This window comes from Lonchura striata, chromosome 6 (assembly GCF_050655825.1).
Source record: "Lonchura striata isolate lonStrDom1 chromosome 6, ASM5065582v1, whole genome shotgun sequence".
Classification (NCBI taxonomy): domain Eukaryota; kingdom Metazoa; phylum Chordata; class Aves; order Passeriformes; family Estrildidae; genus Lonchura; species Lonchura striata.
This window is the reverse complement of record NC_140708.1, coordinates 7394298-7409867: the sequence shown is the minus strand read 5'-3', so window position 1 is coordinate 7409867 and position 15570 is coordinate 7394298. Positions and strand designations below refer to the sequence as shown.

General features: G+C 47.7%; 1 protein-coding gene across 15 annotated transcripts in view; it reads left to right on the top strand.

Annotated features, from left to right (window-relative positions):
* Positions 1-477: 477 nt before the first annotated feature.
* Positions 478-15570, top strand: part of LOC144246586 (uncharacterized) — a 527485-nt gene continuing 512392 nt past the window's right edge. For 2 of the 15 annotated variants that reach the window (XR_014956425.1, XR_014956424.1), the window contains exons 1-22: positions 478-5142; positions 8482-8645; positions 8727-8800; positions 8877-9504; positions 9583-9624; positions 9710-9846; positions 9952-10023; positions 10104-10241; positions 10679-10742; positions 10821-10862; positions 10950-11117; positions 11190-11270; positions 11351-12017; positions 12096-12137; positions 12262-12358; positions 12464-12535; positions 12616-13253; positions 13332-13373; positions 13461-13627; positions 13715-13783; positions 13861-15048; positions 15441-15501. The gene's annotated coding sequence lies outside the window, so the exon portion shown is untranslated. Of the gene's footprint in view, positions 5143-8481; positions 8646-8726; positions 8801-8876; positions 9505-9582; positions 9625-9709; positions 9847-9951; positions 10024-10103; positions 10242-10678; positions 10743-10820; positions 10863-10949; positions 11271-11332; positions 12018-12095; positions 12138-12222; positions 12389-12463; positions 12536-12615; positions 13254-13331; positions 13374-13460; positions 13628-13714; positions 13784-13860; positions 15049-15440; positions 15502-15570 lie in introns of all 15 variants that reach the window. The other 13 variants (XR_014956427.1, XR_014956426.1, XR_014956413.1 and 10 more) reach the window with 13 other exon arrangements.

Below are 15570 nucleotides of genomic sequence, written 5' to 3'. Positions count from 1 at the left end.
TGTGCTAATTCAGTCAGACTGCCCAATGATACGGCCGAACTGTCAGCAGCCTAAATAGCTTTTCATGGCTGTCATTGTGGTTGGGGAATTGCTTCATGTCTGGGTTTCTTGCCAGAGCCTGAGGAAAGGAAGTAGCCAAGACCAGGTGAGAAGCGGTGTAAGGTAGGTGATTAATTTCTGGATTCTTTTGCCACTCACAGAGCAGCTGCTAATGGGCTGGGCTTGGGGAGTCTGGTTTACAGGCACTTGGAAGTGCTGATACCATCTGGTGAAATGTTTGGTGTCTTTTTAAGAGAAAAAAATGAAAGTATTTCTGTTACAACCGTGAATAAAGAGCCTGGGCACAGCAGTGACTGCCTAGTAGCAGAGGGACAGAGGCTGCAGGCAGGTTTGTATCCTCCATGGAGCTGGAGAAATGGCAGGATTACTTTGCCTGCACGTTCACTGCTTTGAGGGAGGAACAGGGTAGGAGAAATTAATGTAATAGGAAACAGAAGCACAGACTTGAGACTGTGCTTATTTTGTTGCCGTGGTGAAATAAAGCAGGGACATTTGATGATTTTTTTAAAATGTATTTATTTAAAGAAAAAAATGTGGCAAATCTTATCAGAAGAGTTCAGGTTTCTGGCAGCTTTACAAGTCAGGTACCCTGTGCCTACATACAGTATTAATAATGGCTTTGCAGTATTTTTGGTTAAAATTTACATTCATTAAAAATTCTTCAAAGCACTCCGTAATTGGTGAGCAGCATATGAAAGGTTAATGAACATTGAACATGTTTTACAGTTACCTTTGAGAAGGACCCTTTACATCCGTAAATGCCTGCCTGAGGTGGCCTCTGCTTTAGGACTTTAAAGCTTAAAGAAATCCTATATACAGAAGAAATTCTTCCATGTTACGGTGACGAGGCCCTAGCAGAGGTTGCCCAGAGAAGCTGAGGCAGCCCCACCCCTGGAATTGTCCAAGGCCAGGTTGGATGGGGTTTGGAACAACCTGCTCTAGTGGAAGGTGTCCCTGCAGGGGATGGGATGAGAAAAGCTTTGGGGTCCCTTCCAACCCAAACCATTCTCTGATTCTACGATTGTACATGTTGAAAAAGGAGGCTGTGGCCTTATGTGCTTAGGTACAAACCTCCCACCTATTCTTCTGAACATACCAGTTTAGTCATTTATTCTTTCCTTTGTGCTTTCACAAGAAGCCCTTGTGCCCTTCAAAATCTCCGTAGGAGTTTGTGGTCAGTTTCCAGAATAAACAGGGATGGAAACCCGAGCAGTTTGGTGCATCCCTACTTGCTGCTGGAATGATTGTGGATTTGACTGACGGGGTTTTGTTCCTAAACACAAGAAAAGTTTTATTCCAGTGCCACACTCACGCGTAGCAGTGGGGCCGTGTGCGTGGCTGATCCAGCAGATGGGGCAGTGTCTTCATAAAGTAAATATATAGTAGCAGTCCTTAAGGATGTGGCCCTTCTGGGAGTGCTTGCATGTTTATGTATCAAAACCATTTACAGAGAGGGAGGGCCCTTTTAATGCCGTTGAACTGCTATGGAAAAATTTTGGTTTCAAGACCATTTAATTAAGGTTAATGAAGTCTGGGACTTGGGCACTGTATCTCGTGCAGTAACGCACGTCTCTGTTCTTGATAGATGTCTTCCATTTGCAACAGTAGTTACATACTGGGGACTCAAATCCCCATTGTCCCCATGCCTTCAGAGTAGGGCAGGCTCTTGTCTTAATTTTACATTATAATCCTTTCCAAATGGAGACATAATGACATAATTCATTGTTGCATTTTGAAACAGTGTGGTCAGCGTGAGGATTTGATCGAGCAGTTCCACTCTTCCAAAAGTACTAAGATGCTTGCAGATATTTGATATTGAGCTATTTTGGCTCTCAATTGCAAAATGAATAGGTCAGGCAAGGCCTTTGAAAGGAACTTAATAGATACATCTCACAGTCACAGAGAAGCAGGAAACTCTTCTGCTAAAATGAGACTGGGTTTATGAAAGGTCGCAGTTAACCTTTTAAAGTAAGTTTTTGCAGGTCTGCAGAGCAAATACTGCATTTTTAATGGGTATGGGTAGAATCTCTGTTTTACTGATAATGCTCCAAGTTTTATTTCTTCTCCAAATTGTAACAGAGCTTCTTGTAAGCTAAGCAGCCAGCCTTAAGGCTTTTGCTTTATTGCTTCATAGTGAACTACTGAAATAGCAAGACATTGAGCAGTAAGTACAAGAAGCAGCATAAGCTGCCAAAATAACAGCAAAATACTTTATTGCTGTTGTTATTATTATTACTATTGGTGACTTTTAAGTGCTGTCATCATTTTTTCAGAGACTGTTGTGACACAAATAGCCACCCAAGTTGGCTTAACTTAAAAGTTCATTTTGTTTGCCTCTATAAGCACCAATCACTTACAAATTTAGGGAAGGGTCTAAAAAGGACTTCATATAGATACCGGTGTAGGTGGGTGTACAGGTGTCTGTACATATTTAGCTATCTATTTATCTATCTTTACATACAGATATATGAAACGCTTATAATAACTATACTTTCCTCCATTCCTAAGCTTCTCCCAGCTTTTCTGCTGTATTTGGTGTTGCACATGTGACACAGGGGATGGGTTAGAAACCTCTGGTGGGGAGACAGGAGTTCAAATGCAGTCTTGGGCCTGGCATCTAAATCAAAACAAGCTTCTTCCAGGCTCCTAAAGCTTGCTCTGAGCCAACAGACACTTCTCTAGGCTACGTGGGCTGGGGTTCTCAGTAAATAAGTGACAGTGTCATTACATCATATGGAAAGTTTAGATTGGGAAAGCTGAAATTGTCCTCGCTAAACGTTGGCATGTCCTTGTATTTGGTAACGTAGAGGCCCAGAGGATGTTTGTCATTGAGTATCAGAGCAGGAAGGAATGCAGGGTGGGGTCAGGACAGGATCTGCACCCTGTTATGCTCCTGCCCTGACAGAAGCTCAGCAAGCTCCTGTTGCTCCGTCAGGCCCCTGCAGGAAAGCTTTGAACAATGGTCAATGCAGGAGAGATGTCACAGGTGATGGAGCGTGTTTGTGCCAAGGCACAATGCAGAAGTGAGCCCTGGCTCCAGTGAATGCCACGTATTTTATGAGTTTTCCGTGTGTTTTCAAAAGTATCCCTTGGAATGCAGAACTGAGGACTAAAACTAATAGCAGGCTCTGTCAGTACTGAGTGGTTTACACTGTAATGGTAGAATTCAGTGGCCTCTTCACTTCAAAGGTGTCAACTGAAAGATGTTGCGATGAAAAAGAGGTGGAGATGAACAGTGCTTTGAGAGAGCAGAAATGAAGGTTGCGGGCAATACTGAAGAAGAAGCAGATGCAGGTGGTGAGGGAGTTGGGTTTTTGCGAGAAGAGAGTGCTTCTCAGGAGCAGAGAGCCAGCGGGCTCTCCGGGGACAGCAGTGCTGGGGATGAGGGGAGTCTGTGCCCTGCACAGCTCCCTGGCCCCGTGATGGAGAGTTGTCCCAGTGGCTGTAGCTTGGGGGCCGAGTCTCCATCCTCTCAGCTTACCATGGGAGCCTATCCCAGCCCAGCAGAGCCGCTGGAAATCTCCCTGTATTCGTGCAAGAGCAGCTGTGCATGCAGAATATAGCTCTGGCTTTGGGGGAGTTCATTAGAACATACAATTCAAAACCAAAGGAACTCTCCAGACCTGAAGGCCGATAGGAAATCAGACAGAGTCAGGGTGCCACCAGGTGTAAGGACACTTTCCCTCTGTGTCTCCCTTCTCCCTCTCGTTCTTTCCCCCATTCCTTTTCCATTTTCCTTCCTCCTTCTGTGTCGGCGCGCCGAGCTTTGCCGAAGAGGCGAATGGAGGCGAATGCGGCCGGAAATAGCCGAGCGTGGCCGAAAGTAGCCGAAGCTGGCCGAGGAGCCGAGTCCAGCCGAGCTCTGCCGAGCTCTGCCGAGCGCAGCAGCCCGGGCGGGGCTGAGCCGGGGCGGAGCCGGGGCGCCGGGAGGATCCCCTCCTGTCCCTCTCTCTCCCGCTCCATGCTCCTGCCCGTGTTCAGTTACCTCTCTTTCCCCCGTTTCCGTGTCCCCCCCAAACCCGGCTCCTTCCTGTCCTGTCCCTGCCCCGCTGCTCCGTTCCATTCCCCCTCTCTCCCTCCTCTGTGCCCCGTCCCTCTTGCTGCCCTGCCGGCCTTTCCCTTCCCCGCCCGCTTTCCTCCGCAGCCCGACCTCCCTCCCCGCCCTTTCGCATGTCCCGCTCTCCCTCCTCTCTTCCCGTCGCCCCTTCGCTTCTTTCCCCCGCAGCCGTGGAGCTCGGGGCGCCTGCCAAAATGAAGACCTGTCAAATCCTAGCTCTTGCCTTTTGTTTAACGTGTTCTTACTTCCTATTTATGTCATCACAGAAAGCAAGGAAAGAAGAAATGTGACTGGTTCCCACTATTGCTCCGTGCAGGCATTTTTAAAGGCTGCTGTACTTCTGTCCTCTTTTTCCACTCCAAGCTTGACTTTTCCCCTCCTTTTTCGAGGTCTGCTGCTTTGGGTGTCCCAAGCAGGGCTGGGTTCTTCGGCAGGGGTCTTAGGACTCGCTACTGCTTCTGCTTTTTGCGAAGGTGTAGCAAAGTGTGCCGGCAAAAGGACTGTTTTCTCCAGGGGAAAGCTTTCTCTCAATGACCATCAATGCACATACGTGTTTTAATCGTGTACCCAGATGGATTAAGAAAAGCCGACACCCGTAGCAGATTTCTGTTGTATCTGTGTCTGTGAGAAGTGGGCTGTGTGCTGGAGACAGAGAGACGCTGTTGGAGAGTGGCAACAGCGGCAGGTGTGAGCTGTGAGGATGAGAAGGGCTCAGAGCAGCCCCAGGTGTGAGCTGTGAGGATGAGGAGGGCTCAGAGCAGCCCCCGGTGTGAGCTGTGAGGATGATGAGGAGGGGGTGGCTCCTCCGGCAGCTGATTTAGGGGGTTTTCCTCGCATCGCTTTTGCACGGAGCTGCTGGAGGAGAGGAGTTTATGGGGGGCTCCCGGGGCTGTCTCCTGGAAGGACGGTGGGCGCTTCGCACAGGGTCCGGGGGATCACCTGGAAACCCACCTGGATACGTGGAGCCTTGCTCAGAGGAGGAGCCGAGGGACAAACCTTTATGCCGAGAAGCAGCAGCCGAGCAGGTGAGCCGGTGCGCCTTTTCAGCCGGGGCTTTTCTCCTTTCCCTTTGAAACTTCGTCATCCTGAGGTTGAATTGGAGGGGGCAGTCCTGTGGTCCCGCCTTTTAAGGGGTTTGGACTGAGGTAAGAAGCCCCCTTTTGCCATCGTTTGAGGCAAGCCGCTTCTTTTCTGCTCTTCTAGGGGACGCAGGAAGGGAGCTGCAGCCGTGGCAGCGCTGGCAGGGCGGGGATCGGGCTGTGCCGCTGCATTCGGGGCGCTTCGTCTGCCCCCGGCCCGGCAGCGAAGGGTGCGGCGCGGAGCCCTGCCGGCAGTGCCGGGGCTGGCCGTGGCGGAAGGGGAGCTGGGCGCGGCTGGGCTGCCGCGGGCCCGCCGGAGCCGCGCCGGTGCGAGCCGTGCGGAGCCGAGCGGAGCTTTGGCCGGGCCGGCGGGCGGGGGAGGCGGCGCGGGCAGGGCCTGTGCCGGCCGGTGCCGCCGCTCCGGGCGCGGGGCTCGGGCGCCGCCGGGGCCCCCCAGGCGCGGTGCCGGCCCCGCCGGGCCGGGGGCAGCGGGCGGGGGTCTGCCGGCGCGGCGCCGCCTCTGCCTGCCGGAGGAGCCGCTTTCCTGCCGGAGCCGCGCTGCGCCCGGGGCCGGGAGCGCGGCTTCGCATCTTCCAGCCTCCCTCGCTGCGCTGCTTTTGAGGCACTCCTGAGGAATGTTTTGGGTCGTTTTCTTTTGTTCGTAGTTGTTGTAGGAGAAGGGTCACGGTGTACTTGTTGGTTGTTACGGTTCTTGGTTCAGGTGCTGTGACAAGGGTTTTTTTGGATTGAGTTGGTTGTTGGATTTTTTTTTTTTTTTTGTGCGATATGTTGGATGTTTTGTTTGGATTATTTTCATGTTGTGAAAATATAATTGTAGTTATCTTCTTAAAGGATATGTTTTTTTAAGGTTTACACTGATTTTTATGGGTCGTAGCATGAAGTACAGGGTTGGTTTTTAATTAGGATGTGGTTTTTAATTAGGATGCTTTTATTAGCATGAGTATGTAGTGTTAGTTTTGGTGGGCTTGAGGTAGTGTGCTGTAGTGAATTAGTGAGGTTTTTTTTTAATCTTGGTAATTGCATTTTTTAAATTTTCCTATAGTGGTTTTATTCATTTGGTTTGTTTAATTGTTGTGGACGTTTTATTGTTACCGGTAATTTGGGACTTATTGTTTGTGGTTACATTTCTCTTTTGGTGATGTGTTTATTTCTAGGTGGTATTTGTATTTTGATGGTTTGAGGCATTATGGGTTTATTGAGTTAGGAATAATTTTTTTGTTGTTACTGTATTTATTTGGGTTTTTGTTTCAGTTTGATGTATTTGTTGGTTGCTTTTTATCAGTGTTTTTTTTAGGAACTTGTGTATTTATACAGTGGATTTTTTTAGGTAGTTATTTATTTGGGTGCTTCTCTTTTTATTGTCTAGTGGTTTAGGTTTTTGTTAATCTCCTTTATTAGTTTGGTTTTTAAAGCTAACTTAGCAGAATGCTGGTTACTCTTTGAGTTAGTGTAGAGGTATGGTTTTAATTTTTAGCAGCTTTCAGGGTCTGTTGTATGGTTTGAAGTTTAGTAAGTTGGTTGGACTTCTTTTTCTAGTGGGTTTTGTGATTTGTTTTGTGGGTTTCTCTAGGGCTGTTTTTTATTTTTGTTTCATTTTTGTGATGTGTCTCACTGACAACTGTTGGTGAAAAGAGTGTGGTGTGGGGTTGTTTTTGCTGGTAGGTAGTTCTATGGTGGTGTATTTTTAGTTTCTGTTGTTTGTTTTTGGGTTTCTTTTGTTAAAGTTTTCATTTTGGGGTTAATTTGTAATTATTTTTAAGGTTTTAGGGCGATTGAGATTTTTTTTATATGGATGTCCTGTATGATAACAGTTAATTTATTTGCTTTATGTGGCATTGATGGAAGGGTAGAGGACATTTTTGTATAGAATGTGTATTTTAATCATAGTACTAAAATAATACCATGGTAAGAGGGGCTGTGTTTTATTGTTTGTTTTTGAGGTGGTTTGGCATTTTCTTCTAAGTTGGGTTTTTTTTTTGTTGGCTCTTTGAGCCATTCTGGCTGTTTTTGATTAAATTGGTGGGACTTTGATGCTTTTTGATTTTGCTTTCTTTTTTTTTTTTTTTTTTGTGGTGTAATAGTCTTTTAGAAGAATTTGGATGATTTTAAAAATATTTTTGTTATACTTTTCATCTAATGTTGTTGGATTATTACAGGTGTTTTGGAGCTTTATTTTTTTGAAGTTTCATTTGGATGAATTTATGCTGGATGGTAGGACTGTGTTTTTATTTTTGGGGCAGTTGGTTGTAGATGTATTGTATGTTTTTCAAGTGAAGGTAAATCGAGGTTTGTATTTGGTTGTTAGAGGAATGGAGAAAAATGTTTTGGTGATGTTAACAGTGGTGTGTTTTTTTGGGGTTTTTGATTTATAGTAAGTCTGGTACAGTAGTGTTTAATGGTGGAGTTCTTTAAGGTATGATAGTTTATAGTTAATTCTTATTGGTTTTAGATTTGTGTGTAGGTTAGAGGAGGTTATTGAAGGGTAAGTGGGTGTTTTAGATGAGTTTTAGTGTTTCAGTTTATAGAGCATTTTTTGGATGGGAGTTACAGTATTTTGAGTTGTTTGGTGTCACTGGTGATGTATTGTTGAGGTGGTAAGAAGTATTTGTTGGGTTTTTTTAAAGAAGGTTTATTGTAGATAGTTTTAGATAGTTGTGGTGGGTTGCTTGATTGTTTTATGTTTTTTAGCCTTTTTGTAGTTATTTGAAATATGTTAGAGTTTTTTGCGTTTATTGAAATACTTGATTTTGAGGAAGTTCCTGTTTAGAATGTATGAATTTTTCTTGGCTTAAAATAAAAAATTTATATTCTAGTTATAGTGAGGATTATTTTTTTTTTCTTTTCTTACTGCTATATTTTGTGATATTTGTGTTAGGTTAGTAGTAGGGATAGCTTTACTTTTACATGTTGAAATGAGGGTCGTGCGTACTGGTGTTCATAAAGGTTTAATATTTTTATGGTTCTGATGTGTTAGGTTAATTAATTTATAACGTTTACAAGACTTTTTTTTGTTTTTATTTCAATACAGGCAGGGTTTTCTTAGTTTTCGGGATTTGTTTGGCATAGATTTTAGAGGCGTAATTGAGGGGATAGGACAGGGTGTCTCTGTTAATCTATTTGGCAATTTGTATACTGGGTAAATAAAATTAATATTTTGGTAGGATTTTGGGGTTTTGTTAGTTTAATTACTTATGAATTTGTGTGCCTGCAGCTGTAGTGTCTCTGCTGCAAGTCTCAGTATCCATTCATGTTTGTGTGCGTCAGGCAGTCCATTCGTGTACCAGCGAGTCCCCCCTGCAAGCGGCCACAGAGCCGCTCCTTCGCTCTCCCAGGAATTCGGGGAGCGGCACACGGCTCTGCGACGAAGCCTTGATCTTTGTCACTTGGAGGTGGCACCAGGGAGCCTCAGGAGCGGCCGAGGAGTTGCTGTAAGTCAGGGAACTACTAGTGAGGGGGACCAGGGTCCACTCGAGTTTTGGGAACGCCACCTCACCTCGCCTGCTCTTCAGCCAGGCAGACCCTGCCAGGAGGGCGTGGGCGAAGCGTGCGGCCCGAGGAGCCCGGCGTTCTCAGGAGAAAAATGGTGAGCAGAGAATTGTTGAGTTGTGGCTGCTGTGCGGCTGAGATCGTGCAGTGATGTTTGGTGTTCTCGATTGTAGCTGAGCACGGGACCACAGCCCGGTGACCATAGGACATTCCCCGCTGGCGAGGCAGCCTCCATTGCCAGGCGACGTGGATTCTCATGCCCAGATGCCCGAGAGATAAGTGGAGGGCTAAGGCCCACAGAGGGGGTGAAAGCGGGGTGCTGGGAGGGCATTTTGAATGAGCTTTGGGGGTGGGGATGTGCAAGAAGTGTCCCCTTAGATCAGCTAAAGGGAAAGTGTCTGTTTTGATCACAGTGCTGAGGTGCTCAGGGCAGAGCAGTTCTGGTGTGTGTCCTGTCACTTGTCTCTGGTGCACTCTGTGTTCTTTGGGTCTCTCAGCTCTTTCTTCTCCTCAAAAGCTCTCTCTCCCTGTCCTGTGTCACGGGTGTCTGCATGTATTTGTCCCACAACTGCTCTGCCCTGCTGCATAGCCTGTAATAGCACAAGTCCTGGGGACTTGAAATTTGTCATTTGCAGGGTGTAGTTGGGCTCTAGATTGTATGGGGAGATTGACATAACATGTTTGGTGATGCTAAGTTGTCCTGCAGCTGTTTGACACTAGTCCTAACTTCCTTTCAGATGCTGACAACTCCAATCAGTGGCAGAGAGCCCCAGTCCTGGGTGAGGGTGTTGCCATGATCAGGTCAGTCATTGTTTGCATTTGCAGGGGCAGCCTGAATGGTGACCATGTTACAGCAGTGTTCTTTGCCTTTATTTTTAGGTGGTCCAGGCAGATAGCAGCAGTCAAGGCCAAGTGTGCCAGGTGAGCAATGGACCAAAGGAGTTTTTTGCTCAGCTTTTAGTTTTTGGTGGAACTGTAAGCATCCACTGTTGTTTGTGTGCTTTAGGGAATCCACTCAGAGTACTTATACCTCTGTCTCCAACTGGCTGATGGACCGGGTTTCATGCACGTGTGGTCTTCCCAGAAGCATTACAGGACCCTGTGACAGAGCCTTCCAATTTTGCATTTCAAGGTCCCCTCCTGGTAACCCACAGGAATGGGCAAGGAGTTGTCGTGAGGCTGGGAAGAGGAGCGAGGGTACCCTCAAGTTGCAGCAATGCCATGTCACCTTGTCTGCCCTTAACCTAGGTGTGCCTTGAGATGACGGTGTCAGAATCCAAGCGCGCCTGAGGTGTGTGGCCCAAGACTTCTTGGGAGACGGTGAGTAGCAGAATTGTCAGGTTCTGGCCCATGTGCTGTTAAGGTAGTGCGCTGACGTTTGGTTTTCTTTCTCTTGGCAGAGCAAGAGATAACAGCCTGATGACAACTGGAACTTCCCAGACAGGCAGGAGGCCTCGTTCTGCACCTGATGGGGATTTGCATCCCCAGATATGTGCAAGATAAGTGGAGAGCTACAACCCACAGAGGGGATGGAAGAGGTGCTGGGTTGGGACTCCCCAGGAGGGGTTTTTGAGTCAGTTTTGGAGATGGGGATGTTCAAGAAGTGTCTCTTAAGGCCACCTAAAGGGAAAGTGTCTGTTTTGATCAAAGTGCTGAGGTGCTCAGGGCAGAGCAGTTCTGGTGTGTGTCCTGTCACTTGTCTCTGGTGCACTCTGTGTTCTTTGGGTCTCTCGGTCCTTTCTTCTCCTCAAAAGCTCTCTCTCCCTGTCCTGTGTCACGGGTGTCTGCACGTATTTGTCCCACAACTGCTCTGCCCTGCTGCATAGCCTGTAATAGCACAAGTCCTGGGGACTTGAAATTTGTCATTTGCAGGGTGTAGTTGGGCTCTAGATTGTATTAGGAGATTGCCTTAATATGTTTGGTGATGCTAAGTTGTCCTGCAGCCATTTGATACTAGTCCTAACTTCCTTTCAAGATGCTGACGACTCCAATCAGTGGCAGAGAGCCCCAGTCCTGGGTGAGGGTGTTGCCATGATCAGGTCAGTCGTTGTTTGCATTTGCAGGGGCAGCCTAAAGGGTGACTGTGTTACAGCAGTGTTCTTTGCCTTTATTTTTAGGAGGTCCAGACAGTTAGCAGCAGTCAAGGCCAAGTGTCCAAGGTGAGCAGTGGACAGAAACAGTTGGTTTTGCTCAGGTCTCAATTTTTGGTGCAATTCTAAGCATTTATTCTTGATTTTGTGCTTTAGGGAATCAACTCCGAGTGCGCATACCTCCGTTACCAACTGGCTGATGGACCAGGTTTCATGCCCTTGTGATCTCGCTGGAAGCATTACAGGACCCTGTGATGGAGCCTTCCAATCCTGCATTTCAAGGTCCCATCCTGGTAGCCCTGAGGGAATGGCCAAGGTGTTGTGGTGAGTCAGGGAGGGATCAAATTCCACTCGTGTTTCAGCAGTGCCATGTTGCCTTGTCTCCACTTAACCTAGGTGTCCCCTGCGATGACGGTGTCAGAATCCAAGCACGCCCAAAGCGTGAGGGCCAAGAACCCGAGCATTCTGAGGAGGATGGTGAGTAGCAGATTTACCAGGTTTTGGCTGATGTGCTGTTCAGATTGTGCACTGATGTTTAGTTTTCTTTCCCTTGGCAGACCAAGAGGTGACAGCTGGAACTTACCAGACAGGGAGATGGCGTTCTTCTGCACCCAACAGGGATTTGCATCCCCAGATATGTGCAAGATAAGTGGAGGGTTATGACCCACAGAGGGGCGTGATAAGCGAGGTGCCAGGTTGGGACTCCCCAGGAGGGGTTTTTGAGTCAGTTTGGAATTGGGGACGTCCAAGAAGTGTCTCCTTAGACCATCTAAAGGCGAAAAGTGTCTGTTTTGACCTTAGTGCTGAGGCATGCAGGGCAGAGCAGTTCCAATGAGTGTCCTGTCACATGTCTCTGGTGCACTCTGTGTTGTTTGGGTCTCTCGGTCCTTGCAGATATTCTTCTCATCAAGAGCTCTCTCTCCCTGTCCTGTCCCCTGGTTTGTCACATCCTGTCCTGTGTCACAGGTGTCTGCACGTATTTGTCCCACAACTGCTCTGCCCTGCTGCATAGCCTGTAATAGCACAAGTCCTGGGGACTTGAAATTTGTCATTTGCAGGGTGTAGTTGGGCTCTAGATTGTATTAGGAGATTGCCTTAATATGTTTGGTGCTGTTAAGTTGTCCTGCAGCTGTTTGACACTAGTCCTAACTTCCTTTCAGATGCAGACAGTTCAGGTCAGTGGCAGAGGGCCCCATTGTTGCGTGAGGATTTTCCCATGATCAGGTCAGTCATTGTTTGCATTTGCAGGGGCAGCCTGAATGGTGACCATGTTACAGCAGTGTTCTTTGCCTTTATTTTTAGGTGGTCCAGGCAGATAGCAGCAGTCAAGGCCAAGTGTGCCAGGTGAGCAATGGACCAAAGGAGTTTTTTGCTCAGCTTTTAGTTTTTGGTGGAACTGTAAGCATCCACTGTTGTTTGTGTGCTTTAGGGAATCCACTCAGAGTACTTATACCTCTGTCTCCAACAGCTGATGGACCGGGTTTCATGCACGTGTGGTCTTGCCAGAAGCATTACAGGACCCTGTGACAGAGCTTTCCAATTCTGCATTTCAAGGACCCTTCCTGGTAACCCACAGGAATGGGCAAGGAGTTGTGGTGAGGCAGGGAAGAGGAGCGAGGGTACCCTCAAGTTGCAGCAGTGCCATGTCACCTTGTCTGCCCTTAACCTAGGTGTGCCTTGAGATGACGGTGTCAGAATCCGAGCGCGCCTGAGGTGTGTGGCCCAAGACTTCTTAGGAGACGGTGAGTAGCAGAATTGTCAGGTTCTGGCCCATGTGCTGTTAAGGTAGTGCGCTGACGTTTGGTTTTCTTTCTCTTGGCAGAGCAAGAGATAACAGCCTGATGACAACTGGAACTTCCCAGACAGGCAGGAGGCCTCGTTCTGCACCTGATGGGGATTTGCATCCCCAGATATGTGCAAGATAAGTGGAGAGCTACAACCCACAGAGGGGATGGAAGAGGTGCTGGGTTGGGACTCCCCAGGAGGGGTTTTTGAGTCAGTTTTGGAGATGGGGATGTTCAAGAAGTGTCTCCTAAGGCCACCTAAAGGGAAAGTGTCTGTTTTGATCAAAGTGCTGAGGTGCTCAGGGCAGAGCAGTTCTGGTGTGTGTCCTGTCACTTGTCTCTGGTGCACTCTGTGTTCTTTGGGTCTCTCAGCTCTTTCTTCTACTCAAAAGCTCTCTCTCCCTGTCCTGTGTCACGGGTCTCTGCACGTATTTGTCCCACAACTGCTCTGCCCTGCTGCATAGCCTGTAATAGCACAAGTCCTGGGGACTTGAAATTTGTCATTTGCAGGGTGTAGTTGGGCTCTAGATTGTATTAGGAGATTGTCTTAATATGTTTGGTGCTGTTAAGTTGTCCTGCAGCTGTTTGACACTAGTCCTAACTTCCTTTCAGATGCAGACAATTCAGGTCAGTGGCAGAGGGCCCCATTGTTGTGTGAGGATTTTCCCATGATCAGGTCAGTCATTGTTTGCATTTGCAGGGGCAGTCTAAATGGTGACCATGTTACAGCAGTGTTCTTTGCCGTTATTTTTAGGAGGTCCAGACAGATAGCAGCAGTCAAGGCCCTGTGTGCCAGGTGAGCAGTGGACAGAAGCAGTTGTTCTTGCTCAGGTTTCAGGTTTCGGTGCAATTCTAAGCATCCACTGTTGTTTGTGTGCTTTAGGGAATCCACTCAGGATATGCCAAGCCCCTGTCACCAACAGCTGATGGCCTGGATTTCCTGTGCTTGTGAGCTCTCGGGAAGTATTGCAGGACTCTGAGATGAAGCCTTGAAATTTTGTATTTTAAGATTGCATCAGGGTTGCCTTTGGCAATGGCTGAGGAGTTGTGGTGAGACGCCGAGGTAGGGAGGGGGAGCCAAGGTCCACTCGTGTTTCAGCAATGCCTAGTCTCTTTGTCTCTTCTTAACCCTGGCAGACCCTGCGATGACGGTGGCAGCCTCTGAGCCTGGCCAAAATGTGCGGCCCGAGCGTTCTCAGGAGAATGGTGAGTAGCAGGATTGCTGGGTTTTGTCCATTGTGCAGCTAAGATCATGCAGTGATGTTTGGTGTTCTCGATTGTAGCTGAGCACGGGACCACAGCCCGGTGACCATAGGACATTCCCCGCTGGCGAGGCAGCCTCCATTGCCAGGCGACGTGGATTCTCATCCCCAGATGCCAGAGAGATAAGTGGAGGGCTAAGGCCCACAGAGGGGGTGAAAGCGGGGTGCTGGGAGGGCCTTTAGGATCAGCTTTTGGGGGTGGGGATGTGCAAGAAGTGTCCCCTTAGGCCAGCTAAAGGGAAAGTGACTGTTTTGATCACAGTGCTGAGGTGCTCAGGGCAGAGCAGTTCTGGTGTGTGTCCTGTCACTTGTCTCTGGTGCACTCTGTGTTCTTTGGGTCTCTCGGTCCTTTCTTCTCCTCAAAAGCTCTCTCTCCCTGTCCTGTGTCATGGGTGTCTGCACGTATTTGTCCCACAACTGCTCTGCCCTGCTGCATAGCCTGTAATAGCACAAGTCCTGGGGACTTGAAATTTGTCATTTGCAGGGTGTAGTTGGGCTCTAGATTGTATGGGGAGATTGACATAACATGTTTGGTGATGCTAAATTGTCTTGCAGCCGTTTGACACTAGTCCTAACTTAATTTCAGATGCTGACGGTTCAAATCTGTGGCAGAGAGCACTAGTCCTGGGGGAGGGTTTTCTTGTATCTTGTATCTCTGTCGGCTTACGTTGTATGCACTTATGTTGCACCTATCTGTGTCGGCTTCTAATGTATGTGTGTATGTTGCGCCTACCTGTGTTGCCTTATGTTGTTTGTGCTTATACTGTATGTACCTACGTTGCCTTATGTTGTTTGTGCTTATACTGTATGTACCTACGTTGCCTTATGTTGTTTGTGCTTATACTGTATGTACCTACGTTGGCTTATGTTGTTTGTGCTTACACTGTATGTACCTACGTTGCCTTATGTTATATGCACCTCTGTTGTGGCAATTATGATCGGAGCTGCCTTGCCCGGGCACGTAGTCACACTCAGGTAGAGCAGTTATAAAGCTTTGCCGTTCATCTGTTCTCTACGGGGTTTGGGGTACAACCCTGATGGGCCCAGAGTTGGTATATCTCCTAGCTCTCAGATAGTCAGTCACTGACCGCCTCCCCTTGTCTCGTAGGTCCCCGGGTCCCTACAGAATTTCCTGGAATCTACCATTTGACATGGAGGTCCTGCGGTCAGAAGAAGCGTTTAAGCATATTCTTCAGTGCAGCGTTTCACGTAAGGGTGGCAGCCAGCGTGTCAGCAGAAGAATGTGTGAGAGTGTGACTGTCTGTGTCTGTCTGTGAGAGTTTGTGTGTGCTTGTGTCTGCAGCTGTGTGTGTGTGTGTGTGTGGAGCAGTTCCAACCTTGTGTGTATGGCCTTTGCCTTTCCGGGGGGGTTTTCATCAGGCAGGAGGATTTTTTGGGAGTCTCCGGAGCGAGTTGCCGTGAATGTGAGTTTGTGCGTAACGCGAAGGGGGCGTGCACGTCGGCGGAGCGTTTTGCGCCGTTTTTGTTCCGGGTGCGTCATAACAATAAAAGCGTTGTGGACTTTTCTGAAATGGAGACACGGTTATATTGTGTCAATATGTATTTGGCTTGTAATACATTATATTGTTCTGTCTTTGCAGTTGTTCCTGTCTATTGATGTATTTTGCTGTATGTAAATTGGACTTGTACTTGTGTGCCTAGGTATGATGTATTCTTTGTTTTATTTGTCTCTGTACTTGCATTTGTATACGTTGTTTCCCTGTGTATTGC